Raw genomic sequence first — 20,401 nt, 5'->3', positions numbered from 1 at the left:
CTGAGCAATCTGGTGCCACTAAATGTTTTTAAAGCTCGGTTGGATGCTACTTAATCGGAAGCTGTTGGTACCTGCTCATGTTGATAGTTATTGTAAATTCTAATCCCTGTAATTATTCTGTAAGATGTCCTTTTTGTTGTTCTGTTTTTATGTTTCATGTGGAACCTACTTGAGCAGGTCTCCCTTGAAAAAGAGATCAATGATCTCAATGGGATACACCTGGGTAAATAAAGGTTTGAAATGAAAAAATACGTGCACTGTAGTAACCATGCTCTTGATCTGGTATTACACGAAGTGGCGAGGGAAGTTTGTGTTGTTGCAGACACATTAAACTTTGTACGGAGTGTCTCAGTGGTGATCGGGGAGACATCAAAGCGCTAGATGCTGTTCCAGTCCATCTTTGGTGATGATGAGGCGGTTTGCAACTTGCTGTCATTATGCCCGACTCGGTGGGCCGTACGCACAAGGGCGATTTCAGGGGTTGTCTCCTCATATACAGCCCTTTTGCAGACACTGAAGATGCTTGAGCAAGACAAGACAGTCAGGGGGGATACTCGGGCAAAAGTATCTGGTCTATACAAACAAGCCACAAAAGCCAAAACATACTTTGGCCTTTTGTGCTGTGAGGCTCTTTTTGGACCATGCAAGACCGTAGTCAGAGCTCTCCAAAGTGAGAAGGCAAGTGTGAAGGGGGCACTGGAGTGTGTGAGTGCGCTACGACAGCGCATGCATGGACTTGAGAAGATGGATTTATCCAGGAGATGACTGCCAAAGTGGCTGCTTGTGCAGAAAGAAACAACCTGAAAATGCCCCTTCCTCCACGAACCAACAAAACCCCTGCCCGATTAAGAGATACGGAGAAGACAGAGGCCATCGTGACTGATGTAGGAGAGCAGCAGTGGTGGCGTGAGTTCTATGAGGCCTTGGATCTTGTGACAACCGAGCTGGATCGCCGATTCGACCAAGAAGGCCTACAAGTCGCTGCCCTGAGAGAGCAAACTGTCATCAATGCCGCAAATGGAGAATACTCAGGCATGAGAGAGATCACTGCTGCACAGGTGCCCGATCAGTTTGATAAATCTCGTCTACATATGCAGCTCACATTGCTGGGTAACCTCTCCAAGACAAAAGGACTCAAGACAGCTCAAGACGTTGCAGGTTTCATCGGAGCACTGCATCCTCAAACCAGGGAACTCCTGAAAGAAGTGGAAAAGTTGATCGAACTTTGTCTATAGAGGTTTCTCAATACTCAAATTTTCCCTCCTCGACTCCTATCCTCGACTCCTCTCCTCGAGACTTGGTGCCGCTAACAGGAGATGCGAGCGGAGGACTGAGGAGGGGAACCGAGGAGAGAGGAGTGGAAGCAGCAGGCGGTTAGAGAAATGAGAACTCCTCTCCTCTGAGCGGTCATTTTAAAGAGACGTCCATTAATGATGACAAGAGGCACAGCAGCACTCTGATGGACAGATGTGTTCATGACGACTTATATATTTACTTTTGATTCATTGACAGTGCGGTATAATGAGACAATAACAGGCTACAGATGCGGACATATACACACACACACACACACATATATTTATATAAATATATAGGCTACAATTTAAGAATTAAACAAGTATGAGAGCACTCATAATAACGTAGCACAATCAGAGACTGGATATGCCCCCCCCCCTCTCTCTGGTCGCTGAAATGGGGAATTGAAATTACGGGCCAAAAGTTGTACAAGTATTAAAAGTAAGCATAGGACACCAAACCAACTGAGGCCTGTCTGTCCGCCGCACCAACGCACTGTACAACGCACACCTACACACTGTACCACACACACCTACTGCTCCTAAAGCATAATCAGGCTACAGCCGTTGTGTATTTTATTATGTGAAGCACTAAATGGTCTTAGAAAAATGTCGACTCTTTGTTAGATATCTACTTAACTACAACATACAAATACAGAAAGTAATGTAGGCCTGTTATACTGAGTGATATATATTTTACACACTGCTCTGCTTTCTGCACGGACCTCACAGCTGTTCTCACTGTAAACATCGCGTCGCGATGAAAGCAGTTAATACTATAATATCCAGGGGATGCATGCAGAGCCGTCATTGGCTGAGATAAGTCCGGCCGTGCGCCACGCCTCCACCGTTCCCGGAAATGCATCCGTGGAGGAGCCGTGGAGGATGCATCAGTGTCTCCTCGGTTAGAGCTCCTCCAGAGAGCCTCCTCGATGCTCAATGCTCAGTCCTCAAAGTGCATTTAGAGAAATTAGATGTCCTTCAAAATGGCGCGCTGAAATTCATTTCCAGGTCACTACCGGAGGACCGAGGAGTCGAGGAGGGGAAATTTGAGTATTGAGAAACCTCTTATGTCTACCTCTCTCTGCTGCTTCCTCTGAGCGTTCCTTCTCCACCCTTCGCCACCTCAAAACCTGGCTTCGGAGCAACATGACACAGAGACGACTGACACACCTGGCCGTAATGCACGTACACAGTGACATTCTTGATCGGATGGACATCCAGCCACTGAGGAAAAGATTAATCGACAACACCCCTGAACGGAAGTCCACATTTGAGGTCTTCAAATAGGTAAAACATGCATTATTAATCATTTTTGGTTATTTGCTGCAGCCGTGCATAATCTGTATACTGGTTAATATCATGTTTGTGGTATTTTAATGATTATTTTATGGTTATTGCTGCTGCCGCCGTTCATAATCTGTGTTGGTCAATATCATGTTTGTGGTATTTGAATTATTATGTTATGGTAATTGCTGCAATAAATCCCACATTGTTGGTCAAATAATATTTTACATATGTGTAGTGTGTGTGTGTGTGTGTGTGTGTGTGTGTGTGTGTGTGTGTGTGTGTGTGTGTGTGTGTGCTCGCGCTCTTGTGCGTGCTCTATATTGCCCGTAATAGTGTTCACTGGAGTCCATTGTTATGCCACTGTTTGTGTGTGTGTGTGTGGTTTTGCCCCAACAACGCTCCGTCACCTGACTATATATCTCATTTGGCTCCTCCTCTTCAATGGCGGCTGTGGCGTAATCTTCCACCCTCCTTTCACCGATGTCCGATATCGCACATAACAGAGGATTTTGACATTGTACATTCAACACATAACTAAACACGCCTTTTCTCCTTCTTATCTCTTTAATGACTTTTTATTTATTGCATTTTAATGACTGTAATTCGTTACTTTAATAATACTGGAAATAATTTACGGCAGTTATCATTTATGGTAGTTCCGGATGTTGTCATACCAACGAGAAGGGTCTAGCTGCGGCCGCGGACAGTACACGACACGCCCACCTGACGACACTACGGTGGCTGAGAGGCACTACCGTACATGGCAGATTAAAAGCGAATTGACGACACTGCACGACACGCCCCCTACACGACACGCCCACCTGACACAACACTACGGTGGCTGAGAGACCATACATGGCAGATTAAAAGCGAATTGACGACACTGCACGACACGCCCCCTACACGACACGCCCACCTGACACAACACTACGGTGGCTGAGAGACCATACATGGCAGATTAAATTGCAAATGTTATTGTAGCATTTTAAGCAACTATTAGTGTGAAAGCAATTCTAGAACCCTGAAGGCAGGAGAGACTGAAAAGAGCCAAGGGAAGCTTATAAAAGTTAACAGCATTTAATTACACAAAAGATGCGGTGGTGTACAAAATGAAATGTGCGAGTGGAGGCGCTCTCCACATCCAACGACCGGTCAGTACAGGTCAGGGGGTAGAAGAGATCAATTCTTGGCTTGCTCTTCCTGTTGTCATCTGAGGTCTTCTCCTATTGGCCGGCGTCGTCGGGGGGCGGGTCCAATGCAATTCCTGCCTTTTTCTGTAGCTAAATTGCATCATTCTGGCGTCTGTGGTTATTTAAACATTTCCTGTGAAGTATTATTTGAATTATTTGAAGTATTAAAGTAACGTGTTATGGCAGTAAAGTTCAATCTGGTATATTCATTTTAATGTCACCTTATATAGAATGTGTGTTAAACTTGTGATTTCTGCATTGAGTGACTTCTGCCTAGCAGATACCAAGAAGAGGCCCCTAGGGTCTCTCTGCTAATTATCAATAGTCCTTGCAATTAACAGGGGAATTCCCGGATACATTTTCAGATATAAGGCAGTTAAAGTCTTGTAGAATTAATGTTTATCTCCTACACATCCTGCAGGCCTTGAGACGGGTCACCCAGCAGTAAATGAGATAAAGGTCCTTTTGAGCTTATCAATAAAATGTATTCATTCCTCGTAAGCTGACTTTGGGGTGAAGGGAAGTTCAGGGAAGCCATTAAGCGATAAGAACAATTAACTTCTGTTAAAGATACATGATAGGATGTGTGTGCTGAAGATGTTTAGGGGGAATGAGTATGTGTCCTGTCAAAGAGTCCTCTGTCATGACTCCAAATCATTGATTGGGGGATCTGCCTAAGGGCAGAGGGACAGAAACACACACACACACACACACACACACACACACACACACACACACACACACACACACACACACACACACACACACACACACACACACACACACACACACACACACACACACACACACACACACACACACACACACACACACACACAGAAGCAACATGGAATCAACAAACTGACTTACTACCTGGGATCCCGCCCAGAAGGGAAGCCGACCAATGGAACACTGCCAACTCACTGTCTAGCTCGCTCAGAAGTGAACTCTGTGTATAAATGTTGTGATGATTTTGAAGATTGGCGCTCTTGTTTTTGACTTGCCGTTCCTGAGACGTGTCTCATACGGTGGTAGAACCTGAGCCCGGAGTACTCTGCAGAGTGCTTCGTGATTCGGTGATGTATTTGTATGTTTGCACCATTAAAGCAGATTATTGTTTAACCCTTATCCTGGGTGCTTTGAATTTTTCCTTCTTTTGAGAACCCGCTCATATAGGAACGGCGCGGAGCAGAGATTCTGCCCCAACACCTGCTACACATTATTCAGCTTCAATAAATGAGTGCTAATCCCAGTGTGCTCAGTGTGCAACATCACATGTCATTTCACCTTGGTTCAAGGTTTGAAATCGTATGATTCCGCCAGATGCTAAATGCTAATCGGAAGTGACGAATTTTCAGAATAAAAGTGTTAAGCTAATAGTGAGAACTTCCGGTTTTTCAGAATAAAACTGATTTAAATCAAATAGTGTATTTAATTCAAATTACGCCATATCAACATTGATTTTAATTTCTAACAATCCCTCCTTACATACCATTTAAGGTATGTAAATAATTTTGAAATCAATGAGTTCATCATCCGAACATTGCATATTACATAACTCATAAAAGTAAAAAATACACATAAGAATACATATTCATCATAAATATAAAGTTTTTCATTTGTGCATAACTTCTATCTTAAACCTTTAATGTCACTTCACAAAATAGCAGCAATTAGCTTGGTATGGAAAACGTCTAACGCCCTCCTTTCACATCATAAATCATCTTCATACTGTATCTGGTGTAAAGGCACTTGTTCTTTTACTAAGTATAAGAAGGATTAAACTATCTAAAAATAGCTAAATATTACTCTTTATTTAAACAAGTCTAGCGCCATTCTATCGGTCTGTTTTTATCTAACTGTTTGTGTCATCCTTTTACTGTGTCTCTGGTGCAATTTACGAATCTCTGCTGGCTCCAGTAGATATAGTTCTCTCCATCCACATTCTTGTTGGTTCTGGGACAGAGGAATAATAATTCAGAACCTGCTGATATTTGAATCTTACTACTTGGCATATGTTACAAACAAAAAACATCTTCATGGTGAACTAAATAAAATCCTTGTAATCTTTCTCAAATCTAATATAACAATTAACTATTCCTGTTTGTGGTAAAAACACACTAACGTTATGTAATACAATTTCATTATGATTCAAAAACAACTAAAGTCATGATGATGTCAGAGTGAATGATTTCCTGAGCGTGTCTGTCCTGTAAGGTACGTCATTCTCTGCTTGGATCGTGTGCAGAAATCCCATCGATTGCACCTGGCAATACTGCTTCTACCTATCTATTATCAAGCTGAAAAATGAATACAGAAATCCAACATACTGCCATCAAATATCTTTCTATTATGAATTTAAATGAAATGTATATCCCCATAATGACCTAAACAATAAAGTCTATGGCCTTTACTTCTTTTACCAGGCTAGTTACAAGATATTGTCTAAATTAAATTCTGTCTCATTACATTACTATGTTTTAGCTTAACTGTAATATGTTCTTTCTATATTTCAAACCTCAGGTACTTTAATATCTGTTGAAATATTACAAAATTGTTTCATTATCACAGGTCAACTTCTTCTGTATTCCATTCTGGAATTACATCTCTCACAGTAGCCCCTTGGCCACTGATTCTGCATCTGTGTTACCGGTTATAACTCAATCAATATTAGAAACATGTCAACATTCACCAAACAGTATATTATCCCTAGATATGGAGCAGGTTAATCCTAAAACTATCTTCAATGCTCAGTTTGAACATCTGGGTTGGGGCGGAAAGTTTCTTTCAATCCTTAAAGAACAATTTAAATTGTGAATATTACATTTACAACCATGTTGACATTATACATTATACACACTCCCCCCTTTTTACACATGAACTCATGTGTAACAAAATCCTGTAATTGGGAGGGGGAAAAAACGTTCAGGTAAATATTGGTTAGGGACATAACGAACATTGTTTACAATTTTAAATCCATTATTATTATTTCCACAGTAAACACTTCAGTGAAAATAAGTGTTTCTCTCCGTCTTTCAGGCCCAAAAGAAACAGAATCTTCAGATTTTAGTTTGAGTTTTACATTTGCAAACCGCCAACTCCTGTGGGAATAAAATATCATCAAGTAGATTAGAAACGGGTCACATGTCCGGTTTCCCCTTTTTATGGAATTTTTAGGAAACCTCTCGTTTCCCTTGGAGCTCCAAAATAATATGTTAGTCCAAAAACATGCTTGGTTAGTTATTGTTTTAGAATCATGCAGTTACACTGATCACATGCCGGCATTCATTCACACTCACACTGTCTGGTTGTCACGTCAGGTTTGGTCAGGTACACCCCAGAGTCAGTCATTGACAGTGCTTTTGTCACACTGTCAGTCAGGGTCAAAGGTAATTTGGTCTCGGTCTTTTGGCCATGTCGTGCTCTGCAGAGTCTTTTCAGAGGTATTTCAGCATAGGCGGGTTCCCGTTATCTACACAAATATGTCATATGTGGAGCGCCATTCCTTATTCATTCACGATTTCAACTATGATTTTCAAGGTGGTTCTAACTTTCCATTTGGACTTCTGCCTCCCATCTTTCCTGAAACTTGGTACAAAACTCACTTCCTTATAGAACTACTACTACTACTGCAATTCATTTACACCTAATTAGTATTACAATGTCTAATAGATCTAATTCAGAAACTTGTGTAGATAACTATTATCTTGAGTCAAACCATTACTAGGATCTGTGTAGCTCTGCTATGTATTTCATAGCTCATCTATCTTCATTTCTGGTCTACTTAAAAAACAATGTTAAACTCTTTAGCAGTGTGTGGAACCTTGGGTGTCCGAACATGTGACAATTACTCCCTCCTTTTTCAAGGATTTTAAAACAGAAGTCATTTCATATTTCCATCTGAAAGCCCTCCTATGGTAATACCTATGCTACAATGGAGAAATCAACACTTTAGATTGGAATACTATATTTGGCTTGGCACTAGCTCTTCCTTTAACATGATCCATACAAATACAGATGTGTCTTATAGATCGGTTCCTAAAACTATCCTTTTAATGGTGATCAATATTGTAACAAATGAGATCACTACTTTATTCACACGTGAATAAAAATCTCTAAAAGAATAATTTGTTTACATGATGAAAAGATTGAAGAATATGGTTCTACTCTGTACTCCAAAACACCCACTGCTTAAAGTGGAGTGAATATTTCCATCATGTCTCCCTCAGTGTGATTTTCTCATTTTACTTTACCTCTTTACTGCTATTTTTAATTTACCAATTGATTAATTCATGGTTAATAAATGTATTGTCTTCACGTACTTATCAAGTCAATTCAAGTTATTTAAATGTAGTCTCTTTTATGTGCGTTTGTGAATAAGTGTATTTATGTGTAAACTCACTCATTCCCGTTCTCCTCTTCTCCTCCTCTGGTTGTCTCAAGCCGTGACCACGGCCTCCTCACTTCTAATCGACCATGCCAACTCCTCTGATTCTATCTTCTCTTCAGTCCATCAACTCTTGAATCCATCCGCTGTAACTCTTTTAGGCAGCCTTTGGCCCAGTTACATCTGCAGCCCACATCATGCCACTGTTCTTGCACTGCTTTGCATGTCATCTCCTCCTTTACAGTCTCTTCACTGTTTTTATGGAGGGCGGATTCTGCTCTCAAGTTTCACACTTTGCACTTGCCAAATCTCGTGGCTCAGCTTGGAACTTCATGCCCGGTCTGAGGGACTGATGAGAGTATCTCTGTATGTCAGCAAGCCGTTTGGTTCTGGATGCCTCAGGTGGAGATAGTTCTGGCTGCAGTTCTGTTGTTGTTGTTGTTGTTTCAGCTCTGGTTCTCTGTCTGGTACGGACGTGGTCGTAGCCTTTCTGACTCAGGGGGAGTCCAGGTCTCTGGACGCATTACCTATAAGAAGTCTAGCACACTGAGGTTAAATAAATCCAACCCTTTCCACTCTGTCTTTTTCTAATCATACTATCCGTCTTAGTTGTTAAATGCCATCTAAACAACACAATTAATGTCTACTAATGATATTACAAAAACTCCCTCTAAAAATGGTTTCACCCATTGTTACATATTTACCCAACATAACTCTTTCAGGAAACCATTTTCTCCCATAAATTGAAACACCTACATGTTTCAAGCATCACATATCCCACACACTACGAAAGAACATCTCCATATTTTCTCCAATATTCTAAATCCCACTGTTACTTAGAACAATAGTAAACCTGCAGAGCACACCAATCAGATCACAGCAATATAATTTGACTCAAGTGTAGGGCTATGTCTACTTTCCATTATACCTATTACTTTTGGTGAACATTTATTTATATTGTCTACATTCCTTGTCTACGATGTGCAAACAGTTTGAGTGTAAAAATGTGTTTTTCTTTATGTATTTACACTCAACGGATTCTTGAGTTTACTCATCTCCTGGTGCTGTCGTTGTAAAAAATTTCGATTCCTTATTGTTTTGAACCAGTTTTCCAAAATCAGTTCTAACTGCCGTGCCGTTTCTGGAAATGTGGCGGTACGGCTACATACTGTGTAAGTGGGTGCCAACATGTTCCTTTTTTTAACTTTGATCCGGAGTGCATCTGCAGTGCGTTCTACAACTTCCCACGGTCCACCCCATACAGGTTGCAACAAGTTCATCTTGTGGATTTTTACATTTACCCAATCCCCTGGTCCAACAGAAATATTCGTCATGGCCCTGGCATATGCTTCCGCCTCAATTTTTCTCGTATCTAACACGGGTTCTCCTCTGTATTTTGAGGTTATACCTTGTGGTGGATATTGCTGAGTGGGGCAATCTCTGGCCAAATGTCTACAATCACCGCATATGAAGCAGCCGCTATCTCTTCTTCCTCTTGAGCGTTGCTTTCCTCTCCATTGTCCCTTTTGTTGATGCTGTATGGGAGTGTATACCTGAGCTGGCGGCTGTACTTGTGTAGGAAGATACAAAGGTATTTTCTGTTGCTGGAATTGTGTGGGAAGATACTGCGGTGTTTGCGGCTGTACTTGCGTAGGAAGATACACAGGTGTCTGCTGTTGAAGATACTGTGGTGCTTGTGGCTGTACTTGCCTAGGAAGGTACACAGGTGTCTGCTGTTGAAGATACTGTGGCGCTTGTGGCTGTACTTGCGTAGGAAGATAAACAGGTATCTGCTGGACTTGGTTTTGTGGACATACACTTCCTCCTCCGCTTTGTTGGTTCTGCATTTGATTCTCTGGTTCTTCCTGAGTTTGAACTGTTGGAGGTGTCCACCCTGCCTTCTCTGCTAGTAGGGCCATCTGATTAGCTTCAGTATCTTTCTCAGCTATTTGTAACTTCACGAGTCTCCTTGCTTGGATTTTATCGTCCTCTTCAAGTCCTGTTTTTTCCGCCTGGTGTCTGATATCGTGGTGAATGAGATGTTGTCTCCATTGTTCAGCGGGTTTATTGTCCAATCCCACCACTTCTTCCAGACGTGCCTGCACTGCTAGGGGAAGGGCTTTAATGAGAGAGTTCTTCCACACCATTTCAATAGCTGGAGAAAGATCATGTCTTTCACCCGTGCAAGCCTCCCACACTTCTTCACATTTCTTCAAGAATGCATGCATGTCTTCCCCCGGCTCCTTCTTCAAGCTGCTGAGAGCATGAAAACTGCGTGTTGTCGGGTAGATGTGACGAATAGCAGCCCAATAATTCCACCTGATGTAATTGAATGGAGTGTCATCTGGGTAATTTGTGCAATTGGTCTCGGAATCTATCGCTCTCACTTCAAGTCGTCCTTCAATCCGTCCGAGCAGGGCCCTCATGTCTCCCAAGCACAGGTGGTCTTGGGCTGTGTATCTCTCCAGATCATTCACCCACTTCTGACCTCCTTTCGTGAGTGGAGGTAGCTTTGACACTAATGCTTCCATGTCCCTGTGAGTCCATGGTTGGTATTGAAATCCTCCTCTTCCAGCCGCTATCAATGGCATGGAGGTATATGCACCGGTTCTTCGTTCTTCTTGTTCTCTCCGTTGTCTATCTGCCATCATGTCCTGGAATCTTACATCTTCTTGTCGTCTTTCCGCCAGAAGTTGTTGGTATTTATCTTCCTCCTTTTGTCTTTCTGCAACAATGTCATTATGGGCTTCAACTGCCTTTCGTCTCTCTTCAATAATGTCATTGTGTGCTTCATCTGCTTTTCGTCTCTCTTCCATTCCTCTGTTGAGCTGCTCTTCCATTCTTCTGTTGAGTTCCTTTTCCATTATTCTGCCGAGTTCTTCCATTCTTCTGTTGGATTCTTCCTCTCTTCTGCAGAGTTCTGCTTCCATTCTTCTGCTGAGTTCTTCCATTCTTCTGTTGGTCTCCTCTTCCATTCTTCTGCTGAGTTCTACCACATGTAAGCTGTTTGTCAATCCTTGGCTGGCATCTTCCAGATGGAATACCAGAATTGCAACCATAGCTTTTCTTTTTTCAGCTCTGTTCATAGCAATGTTTTCAGGTCCATACCAAGATCCGGCTTTGATCCATGCTTTTTCCTGTTGTAGATATTCAGCATTCTCATGTTCAACTACAGCTTTTCTATGGGCTTCCGTTGGTCCAGGTTGATCATCTGCTGGAATCAATCCTCTCGTTTGCCACTGTTCTAACAGTTTCTCCATTTGGTTCCATGTCTTCTGTCTTTTACTTGGAACTGTTAAATCTGATCTGATTTTTACCCTTTCCTTGATATCTGTAGTTGAGCCTGGCTCTGCGACTGGTCTCAACTTGGTCTCTTTTGGCGACATGTTTAAGTACTTGGATAATATTATTAAGTTATCAAAAATGAATTACTAATCCTCTGAATAGTACCTTTGTATTCTGTACAAAGATATCCTATGTCATCTGAACTTAACTTTAAAATCTGGTAATTTTTAAAATAGAAATTGGAAAAATAAATTAAAATGTTGTAAAACTGAAATTGGATAATCAAAATCAAATTAGACAAATTAAATTAAAATTATGCAATTTTTTTAAATCTGAATAAATAAATAAAAATGAACAGTGTATGGTTTTGACTTAGTAATATGAAAATAGGAATATGGTGCAAACTGTTGGAGATTTGGAGGATGTTTAAAACCAACCTCGTCTCCGCGTGTCGTTTGGTAAGCTGGGTAAATTCGTAAAAAGGAAGGGATTAAGAAACACCAGAATGCAAGTTAAACAATAATCTGCTTTAATGGTAAAACATACAAATACATCACCGAATCACGAAGCACTCTGCAGAGTAGTCCGGGCTCAGGTTCTACCACCGTGTGAGACATGTCTCAGGAACGGCCAGTCAGAAACAAGAGCGCCGATCTTCAAAATGATCACAACATTTATACACAGAGTTCACTTCTGAGCGAGCTAGACAGTGAGTTGGCAGTGTTCCATTGGTCGGCTTCCCTTCTGGGCGGGATCCCAGGTAGTAAGTCAGTTTGTTGATTCCATCGTTTGCTTCAGTGTGTGTGTGTGTGTGTGTGTGTGTGTGTGTGTGTGTGTGTGTGTGTGTGTGTGTGTGTGTGTGTGTGTGTGTGTGTGTGTGTGTGTGTGTGTGTGTGTTCTGTCCCTCTGCCCTTAGGCAGATCCCCCAATCAATGATTTGGAGTCATGACAGAGGACTCTTTGACAGGACACATACTCATTCCCCCTAAACATCTTCAACACACACAAACATCGTATCATGTATCTTTAACAGAAGTTAATTGTTCTTATCGCTTAATGGCTTCCCTGAACTTCCCTTCACCCCAAAGTCAGCTTACTAGGAATGAATACATTTTATTGATAAGCTCAAAAGGACCTTTATCTCATTTACTGCTGGGTGACCCAAGTCTCAAGGCCTCTTTTGGGGTCTGTAGGAGATAAATCATTAATTCTACAAGGCTTCAACTGTCTTGTATCTGAGGCACATTTCCCTTTGGGCTAATCAATACGGGTTTTAGCAATTAGCAGAGGAAGCTAGAGACTCAGGGCCCCTTCCTTGCTGGGAACTGCAAAGCAGATGTCAAAGGTCATAAAACCACCCTTTTGACTACACATGAAAAGTGGAAGAAAAGACTATTGCTTTAATTTATTATTAGTGGGACATTGTTTCAGGAATATATGAAAAGCCTCTCTATTATTTAAACAGTAAAAATATACTTTCAAATTTAACACCCACGAATATATAAGGTGACATTAAAATGAATATACCAGAGTGAACTTTCCTGCCATAACACGTTACTTTAATACTTCAAATAATTCAAATAATACTTCAAAACCCAAATAAACCGTGTACAGTGTATACTCAAGTTTATGAAATTATGCAAAGGTCATAAAATGTATCAACTACAATACTTAAATTCAAAGAAACCACATGTAATCTTTATTTGTGTGGTGAAGAATGTATTAACTGTAATACTTATTATGTCCGCTAGGGGAGCTGTTTTATTTTTAACTCCTCTCAAATGTATCAACTAGTACTTCTGGTTCATAAACCTACTTCCTGTTTATTTCCCCAAAATAATAAAGTTCAAATGACTTTCTTTGAAAAGCATGAAAAACAAAACAACTATCTACTCTCAACGTTCATCTACACCAGGGGTCAGGAACCTTTTTGACTGGGAGAGCCATAAAAGCCAAATATTTCTAAATATATTTCATTGAGAGCCATATAGTATTTTAAAAATATAATAAATTAAATATGTCTTACTTTTAATGCGACTTCTGGTGCTGCATGGTTTTGCTGATGGCCTTGTAGTCTGGTTCATACGTGGTGAGGTTGAGCTTCATGCAGGCGTTGAGGCTTCCATCAGTTAAACGTGAGCGTAGGTTGGTCTTAATGTTCCTCATATGCGAGAATGACTGCTCACATGCATATGTAGAGCCAAACATGGTCAATACGGCAATACTCACACGCTGCATTGTGTGGTATGTCACAGGAAGCTCGTTCCAAGTTTTAAGAATCAGCTGGTCTTCAGGTTGAAGATTTTTCATTTTTGTCCACTTGTGTTCCCTCGCCAGCTCTGCTCGCTGTCGCGCAAGACTTTCCAACTCTCCATTAAGTGACTTGAACTTACTCATCCACATGTCTGATGCCTTCAGGTCAGCAACTTCCAGCTCAAAGTCTCCCGGGGATGCATGTCAGGTCGATTTTGTCCACTGCACACTCATGTGGATGAGTGATGAACTTGAAAAGACCAGTGCGCGCACGAAATTCTCCAAAACGTGCTTTGAATGACTGCAGGAGATTGGACGTAAAGCCAGCTAGCTGCTGGAGATCCAGATGTTGAGTGGAGTCACTTGCTAAGCATGCATCTCTAAATTGTTGCAGTCTTTCAAAGTGCAGAAGACGACCTGTTTCAATGTCCCTGAGAAAGACTTCCAGCTTGCTTTCAAATGCAAACACTGCTTGTTGAAGGGATGAGATTGTATTTCCAATACCTTGCATTTTCACATTGAGCTGGTTCAGATGGCCAGTTATGTCAACGAGATAGTGAAACTGCAGGAGCCAGTCAGTGTTGTCTAGCTCGGGATGCTTGACGCCTTTCATTTCAAGAAAAGTCCGGATTTCACTCAGGCAAGCTGCAAAACGGCTGAGCACCTTCCCCCTTGACAACCAACGCACGTTGCTGTGTAAAAGCAGACCGGGATAATGATTCCCAACTTCTTCTAACAGAGCTTTAAACTGGCGATCATTTAAAGCTCGGGCAACAATAAAGTTGACCACTCGAATGACCAGCGACATCACCTCACCAAGCTCCTGGCCACACGTCTGAGCGCAAAGCGCCTCCTGGTGCAGGATGCAATGAAAACTTAGGATGGCTCTCTTTTCATGTTCACGGAGAAGCGCTACAAATCCTTTGTTCTTCCCCAACATACAGGGTGCACCATCAGTACAGACAGAAATAAGTTTATCCATCGGTAGTTTTTTTTCTTTAGCAAACTCCATAAAAGACGTGAATAAATCCTCTCCTCTTGTTTCATTGGCCAAACAGCCAAGCTTTCCTCACGCAGTGTGTCACCTGCAGCATACCTGGCAATTATACTGCACTGAGATAGATGGCTAACGTCTGTTGACTCATCTAACGCGAGAGAAAAGTATGTCCCGGCATTTATGTCCTTAATTTGTGTTTCCTCGACTTGATTTGCCCTCATGATGCTACGATCGTGCACAGTTCTTGCTGACAGGAGCATGTCTTTTATTCGTTTGATTATCTTGTCTTTATTTGGGAAGTCATCAAACAGTTCATTGGCCACATCAAGCATGAATGTTTTGGCATACTCGTCATCTGTGAATGGCTTTCCATCCCTTACTATTGCCAAAGCTCCCGCAAAGCTAGCGGAATTCGCGTCACCTTGCTTGGTCCACACACGTAGTTACTGCTGACTCGTCTGCACTCTCCGCTCTAGCTCCTCGCATGCCCTTTTCCTGCTGTCCCCCGCTGGATATTTCGATGCAAATGAAGCATGGTGCGTATCGAAGTGCCGCTATATATTTGACCGTTTCATCGATGCAATTTTATCATTGCATATTAGACATACCGCAGATCCTGCTCTCTCCACAAACGCAAATTCCTCTGACTGTCCATGCAGCAACCTGGAATGCACGGTAATCATCGTCTTTTTTTCTTTTCGCCATCTTTTCCGTTACAACCCACGGGTGACCCGTGACCCGTGACATTTATCTTCAAAACTAATTTCTATTTACTTTAAAATTACACAGTATTATTAAGAAATATCACAAGTATTTTAAAATCAGTTCCAAACTGATTTTTTTTTTTTTTTTTTTAAACTCAAAATTGTCTGGGAGCCATATGCCATCACCGGAAGAGCCATATATGGCTCGCGAGCCATAGGTTCCCGACCGCTGATCTACACCATCCCTGTGTATTTAATCAGTAATTACCGGTTGTATCTTCACTCAAACTACTTCATCATCTAGTAATGCCAACTGGCTAGCTAACTAGCTTAGCAGTATAGCATAAACCTCATGTGACTGGGGGAAGGGGAACACTCAACATGTGCAGATTAAAACCACACTGCTTGACAATACAAAACAACACAATCTTCATTTATCTTAGCTCTAAATTCTATAGATGCTGACCTTAAAAGCTGATCTCATACCAAACTTGTACACAAACGTTTCGGCTTAGAACATCGCAAAAAAATATACTTTTCGGCTTAAAAACTCCACACAATATACTTTATTAAACCAGACTACGCCAGTTTAACACATATAGACTAACATGAATGGACCCAGTCCAGTGTAAACCAGATAAAATCTAGTGCCTCCCCAGAAGGTCTTAAGACTATGTAATATTCACATTAATCGGGCGGCGCCGAAGATACAACAGAGATGAATAGAAACACTATATACAATCTCCACACCACTCGCAATCACCACATTATCACCACAGATCAATCTACAGATCACTACCAACGCTTGCACCTAATGTAAGTTATTTAACTATACAGTTTTTTAATTGAACAGGTGACTGTCTCACCTTTCGTTTAGGCCCAGCCAAAAACTCCAGCAGTGAGTCTGTCGCATGTCCTCCCCTTTGTGCAGCCTGGTGTGATGCTAGTTAGCTTGCAGCCTTCCCCTCTACTCAGCTCTATCCTGCTTCAGGTCCACCCAGGGACGCCAAATTGAAAGCAATTCTAGAACCCTGAAGGCAGGAGAGACTGAAAAGAGTCAAGGGAAGCTTATAAAAGTTAACAGCATTTAATTACACAAAAGATGCGGTGGTGTAAAAAATGAAATGTGCGAGTGGAGGCGCTCTCCACATCCGACCGGTCAGTTCAGGTCAGGGGGTCAAAGAGATCAATTCTTGGCTTGCTCTTCCTGTTGTCATCTGAGGTCTTCTCCTATTGGCCGGCGTCGTCGGGGGGCGGGTCCAATGCAATTCCTGCCTTTTTCTGTTGCTAAATTGCATCATTCTGGCGTCTGTCGTTATTTAAACATTCCCTGCTACACATTATTCAGCGTCAATACATGAGTGCTAATCCCAGTGTGCTCAGTGTACAACATCACATGTAATTTCACCTTGGTTCAAACTTTGAAATCTCATGATTCCGCCAGATGCTAAATGCTAACCGGAAGTGACACATTTTCAGAATACAAGTGTTAAACTAATAGTGAGAACTTCCGGTTTTTCAGAATAAAACTGATTTAAATCAAATAGTGTATTTAATTCAAATTACGCCATATCAACATTGATTTTAATTTCTAACAAGTGCAAATAAATTAATAACCTATCCGTTTGAGAACCCCTTGGAACCCCTTATCCCATTTTGATGGTTGACATCTCATTTGAACAGTGAAAGCCAGAATGACAGCAGGGGTGAATTTTATTTTATAATTTTGCAATAATTCAAAGATATGTTTATCTTATTATAAAATGCTTGTCATGTAGGCATACTGGAGATGGAAAGGCTTTAGTCAGTGTTGTAGCTGAGATTCTTACCGTTCCAATGATGTATTAATAATAATTTGATACTTTGATTTATATAGCGCCTTTCATGAGACCCAAGGTCCCTTTAAAAAGAAGAACAGGAGTAGAAACAAACATAACAAAAGGCAGTCAGACAAACAACAAATAGATTTGGGGCCAAAGGCCTTGGCAGACAGATGGGACTTGAGGGCCCTTTTGAAAGTGTCAAGCCTGGGGATGTTGCAGATCTCCGCAGGGAGAGTGTTCCAGAGAGTGGGGGCTGCCATACTGAAGGATCTGTCCCCGAAGGATCGCAGGTTGGTGCGGGGGGCCAGAGTCTGAAGACCGCAGGTTCCGGGGTAGGGCATGTGGGAATTGTATTGATTTGATACAAGCAAGCCAGTGTTTCATTGTGTACTTTCAACTACAGTATATGGTCCGGCAAGTTCAGCATTCACTGTGATGTATATAAAATAAGACACTGATACCGTTTTCCTCAATGAACATTTATTGAACAGAACATCATGTGGAAAATCAGAGCTGGTCAACTTAAACAAATATTGACCTGCAGGAGTTTAAAGCCTATTTAAAAACTCCTCTGAATCTTTCACAAGTCCTTCAGCCTTTGGTGCGCTTCCTCACTCATGTTCTTGGTGAGGTCATGAGAACAAAGTTCCATATCACTGATAAGACAAGATGGTATAAAGAAGTCATATATGTAATATTATAAATTCACTTTGTTGGGGCAGAACCTCTGCTCCGCGCCATTCCTATATGAGCGGGTTCTCAAAAGAAGGAAAACTCAAAACACCAGGATAAGGGTTAAACCAGCGGTTTTCAAAGTGTGAGGCGCGCCTCCCCTGGGGGGCGCCAGAGAGCTTCAGGGGAGGCGCAGCATGAGACACAAAAGAACGAGAAAAAGACGAGTAAAGTGACACTTGCCCACTTGTGGCTGTCTTTGGAGACCGAGTTCCCCCACCTCGCCAAAAAGGCTGTAAAAGTGCTCATTCCCTTCACCTCCACCTATCTGTGTGAGTGCAGGTTTTCCACATTGACTTTGATCAAAAGCAAGTACCGGTAAAGGCTGCAGCCAGAGTATGATCTGCGTTTATTCCTGTGTGCATCAAAGACGCAGACTCATTGTTCCATCTAAAGTAGGGGTGAGTGTAATAAGGAGGCAAAGTTGACGTTCAGTGTGTTGCCGGGAGAATATAAGGATTTATCCACCATGTTGAAAATGTTAAAAAAAAATATGTCTTGAGAACACGGCGTGCGGAAATATACGGGTCGTGCTGCAGCTAGATGTGCCTGTCCTCTGTAAGAAGGTGTCGGCGACTGACATGCAAGGAAGAACGGCTGTCCACAGGCTGTTCCAACTTTAACAACTGTATTAACTTCCAGGGTAGTGAATTGAACATGCAATTGTAATTGGGTGTGTGGTATATTTTCATGCACGGACACGCATGTTCCACAACACACAAACTGAACAACACTCAATGTTCCGATCGCTACCAGTGTCCTTGCGATCTTGTTATAATAACAAGTGCACGCTACTGATGCAATATGGTTGAGACCATTCGGGCTTATTCTAGAGGGGTGCAAGGAATAGTCCAAGTAATGGGGGAGTTTTATACAATATGTTTAAAACATAAAAAATAAAAAGGTTTAAAAAAGTTATTGTTTAATGTTTTAAGGAGGTGACGCTACTCAGCCAATCAAATCGGTGCAGTCAGCACGATAGATTCAAACACACACAAACAGAGACGAGATGAGAGGAGAAAAACAGTCGGAGTAATTTCAAATGGCGGAAGGTAGACAGCGAAAACAGAGCATTTAATTACATTTTCTCTTACTGGACCTCTTTGAAATGCAATTGAATACCCCTGCATTATAGCAACAACAACAATAATAATAATAATAATAATAACAGCAATAATAATTGGGAGGGGGGGCGCGGCTGTTCTTATGTTCTCTGAGGGGAGGCTCACCTACCCACACTTTGAAAACCCCTGGGTTAAACAATAACGTTTGCTTTTAATGGTAAAAGATACAACACATAATCATGAAGCACTCCGCAACAGCAGCTTCAAAATGCAGAGTACTCCGGGCTCAGGTTTTACCCCCGCGTGAGACACTTCTCAGGAACGGCCAGTCAGAACAAGAGCGTCGAACATCAAAAATAAACAAAATGTATAACAGGTGGGGAGGAGTTTTATCGCTTGCTCCTCCCTAGCTATTTGTTATTGGCGAGTTCACTTCTGAGCGAGCTAGCCAGTGAGTTGGCAGTATTCCATTGGCCGGTTTCACTCCTGGGCGGGACCCCAGGCAGTGAGTCAGCAGTTTGTCGATTCCATCTGTTGCTTCATCTCTTGTGCGTGTGTGTGTGTGTGTGTGTGTGTGTGTGTGTGTGTGTGTGTGTGTGTGTGTGTGTGTGTGTGTGTGTGTGTGTGTGTGTGTGTGTGTGTGTGTGTGTGTGTGTGTGTGTGTGTGTGTGTGTGTGTGTGTGTGTGTGTGTGTGTGTGTGTGTGTGTGTGTGTGTGTGTGTGTTTCTGTCCCTCTGCCCTCAGGCAGATCCCCCAAATCAATGCTTTGGAGTCATGACAGAGGACTCTTTGACAGAACGCACACTCATTCCCCTTTTAACATCTTTAACACGCACATTTATCATGCAGCCCACCATACGAATGTCACATGTTTTCCTCTATGAAAGCTTTATATTTGTATGTTCTCCATAGGATTAGTTGGCAAACAAAGGTCAACTGTTCTTTATATCCTAAGGCCATCTCTGAACTTCCTCTCCCCTCCGAAGTCAGCTAATTCAAGATGAATACATCCATTGAGAATTCAGACCGACCATTGTCTCTTTAACTGTGGGACCCAATCGCCTCCAGGCCTCTTTATGAGTCTTGCAAGAAACACACATACATTGCAACACACCAACATCCTTATCGTTTCTTAACTAATGCATGCTGGATATGAAACACTAATTAACAAACTATATATATAAAAAACCTCTCTATAATTAAGAGGAAAAAATAGACTCGTCCATTCACGTTTAACACACATTCTATATAACAGGGATGCAAACACACGTATGGTGAAAAAAGAGAGAACTATTCGAAGCAGAAAAAAAACAGCGTAATATACCATCTGGCAAAGGCCTGCGCTATAATACTTCAATTAACTGGCTATTCTTTATAATAT

General features: G+C 41.7%; 1 long non-coding RNA gene across 1 annotated transcript; it reads right to left on the bottom strand.

Moving 5' to 3' along the window:
* Window positions 1–3,638: 3,638 nt before the first annotated feature.
* Window positions 3,639–16,784, bottom strand: LOC307043166. Its single transcript, XR_013809294.1, has 2 exons — window positions 13,474–16,784; window positions 3,639–3,908 (listed from the first exon to the last, which is right to left on the bottom strand). It is a non-coding gene; the product is annotated as an uncharacterized lncRNA (long non-coding RNA).
* Window positions 16,785–20,401: the final 3,617 nt, after the last annotated feature.

This window comes from Notothenia rossii (assembly GCF_949606895.1).
Source record: "Notothenia rossii genome assembly, chromosome: 6".
Lineage (NCBI taxonomy): Eukaryota > Metazoa > Chordata > Actinopteri > Perciformes > Nototheniidae > Notothenia > Notothenia rossii.
The sequence above is the reverse complement of the archived record's forward strand: the minus strand, read 5'-3'. Positions and strand labels throughout refer to the sequence as shown.